Genomic DNA, 2,602 nt, shown 5'->3' with positions numbered 1-2,602 from the left:
CTCAAGACAATTTCAAACATGCCAACCAGGACTAATGGTTAAGGCACTATGATAGAAACTAGGAGACTGAATTCTAGTCCATTATATATGAAAGCCGGCTTGCTGGTTTTAAGCCAGTTACTCTTTCCCAGCCCAACCCATCTCACAGAGTTATGACAAAAATAGTAGATATGTTCACTGTCTTGAGTTTTTCATAAAAATAATAGAAGTGGAAAATAAATAAATAAAAAGAAACAAGAACATCAATTATTATCACTATGTTTCAAATGCCTCTTACTTAGTCTGGTTTCTAGGCTGATTCAGATATTTGAAGAACTATTTGCTTGGAGATATCCAGTGCTTTTGTTTCCTGCTTTATGGTTCTCTATTATTTTATGCAGTATTTCATTTTCTCTTCAGTTACTAGTGTTAAACTTCTGGTTTTCCTGCAGTATAGTTTTCATTGGGTACAAAGTGAAATAGGTTTGTTTCTTCAGCTTTTAGCCTACTTTTCCAATTAACTATACCATTGTAAACTTTGAAGTTCCCTTGGAGCTTCTTAAAACTTAGTCAGCTATTGATATTTTATAATAATAGTTGTTAAATCAGGTTTCTGGCCTAAAATATAGCCTCGACTTGACTGCATTTCAAAATAAACATGGTAAGATTATAGATAGATAAAATATGTAATGTTATCTTAATTGGTAATCTTGGAACTCACAAGTTGAGGGACCATAGAGCAAATTTCATAATGTGTTATTAACAATGCAATCAAAGTTTTTCTACCGATAGAAATGAGGTAATTGACATGTGCTGACTTGATCTTTGATTTTTCTAATGAAGAAAAGTTATTTTATCGCTATATATAGAAAAAGTAGACTTGATCTCCCAGACTTTAGGTTAGGCTGATTGGGGCCCTGTCAGATAAGTCTGGTTATATGGCTATTGTTGACCACATTTTTGTTCTGTATTACATATTTTTAAAAATCTTGTATTGTATTTTCTACCTTGTTTGGCTTTATTGTGAACTGCCCAGAATCAGTATATATTGTATTGTATATATTAAAATAAAATTGATTTAAAATGCAAAATAGTTAGCTCTATCAACTCCTTGCAGATACATATTCAGAAAAGTAAAGGATAGATGGTAAATCAAATATCTTCAATATGCTTGGATCCATTGATATTTTAACACTGTACCAATGTTAATTGGATTACTGCTTTAATATACTACTTTTATGGTGCAATATGGCCTCAGATATACTATCTTAAGTTGAAGATTTATTCTAGTGTGTCTAATAATTTTAAACAAGAATTGTCAAAGGAAAAGAAGAAAGACTATTAAAGTTAAGATTGAGCAATATCTCTTAGCAGAATTTGGAGATAAAAATAAAAGAATTAAAGAGGACCTCACAGGCAAAATTTATCTTAATCTTAATAAGATTAGGGATAGGACCCAACTTGATGTGGCCCTTGAAAATCCTTTATTATTTTAGTAATTGTATTAGTTGTTTTTCACTGACAGCAGAACCTGTAACTAAAAAGTAGACAGTATTCTGACAATACAATAAATTTCTCAGAGCAGATCATCAGACTGAAGAAATAAAGGCTAAGAAGAGGGTATCTAACCAACTACTGACAAAAATCAATACATTATCAGAAATTTCCTTTTAAAAAAGGAGCCTAATATTATAATTCCTGTCTGAAATTTAGGACACATCATTCCTTTTATTTTAATATCATGTCTGAATATTTTTCATCATAGAAAAATGAATGTGTATATTTTAAAAAATAATAGAAAATAGGGATTTCAGAATGTCTGAACTCAGATTTTATACAGAGGCTATAGACTAAATTGGGGAATTGCTATATTGTTTTTACATTTCAAAGGCTCTTGCCTCCTAAACTCTGAAACCCTCTGCAAGGATATTTTGTCTTAGTGTAAGAATCCATTTCTAATCACAATAATGAAAAATGATAAAAATGCATCTTAGGATGTCATTACATAGGCTCTGCCCTTTAATATTTTCCCTGTGATGTTGTATATAGATACAAAATGGCAGGGGAGAGGGAAGAAATCCAGCATGTATCCTCATGGTAACTTGGTGAGTCAATGGCGAGGGGCCTGAGCTTGTATTTGAAAAAAATCAAGTTCAGATAACTGCTAAGTCTACTACACTTAAATTAAAATTAATACAACCAACTTTTATCATGGTATTTGCAAACTTTTATTCTTCTGTTGAAACTTTTCTTTGATCAGAAATACTGGCTGGAAGAAACAAACTGGGTATCCAGATTTGGTAGAGGTGTTGCAGTTAAAAGTTCAAGTTAAACAGAACCACAAAGGTTTCAAAGTAATTGAAAGTCTAAATGCAACTTTCGCTTAGATTAAAAAAAAAACAGTGGAATGATTCAAATGCCAAATGGGCACATCCCATATCAGTAAGACTGTTGATCAGTTTATCAACAGCACTGTAATTTTTCATTATGTGGACTTTAGTATACTGAAAAACGTTCAACCCCTTAACCTAATAGCTGAAGCCTACAAAGTATCCATGATTGCAGACATAGCTTTTTCATCCCTTTGTTTCTTGAACTTCCATATTAGCCATATTGCATGAAG

This window comes from Protobothrops mucrosquamatus, unplaced genomic scaffold (genome assembly GCF_001527695.2).
Source record: "Protobothrops mucrosquamatus isolate PMUCROS unplaced genomic scaffold, P.Mucros_1.0 scaffold79, whole genome shotgun sequence".
Taxonomy (NCBI): domain Eukaryota; kingdom Metazoa; phylum Chordata; class Lepidosauria; order Squamata; family Viperidae; genus Protobothrops; species Protobothrops mucrosquamatus.
The sequence above is the reverse complement of the archived record's forward strand: the minus strand, read 5'-3'. Positions refer to the sequence as shown.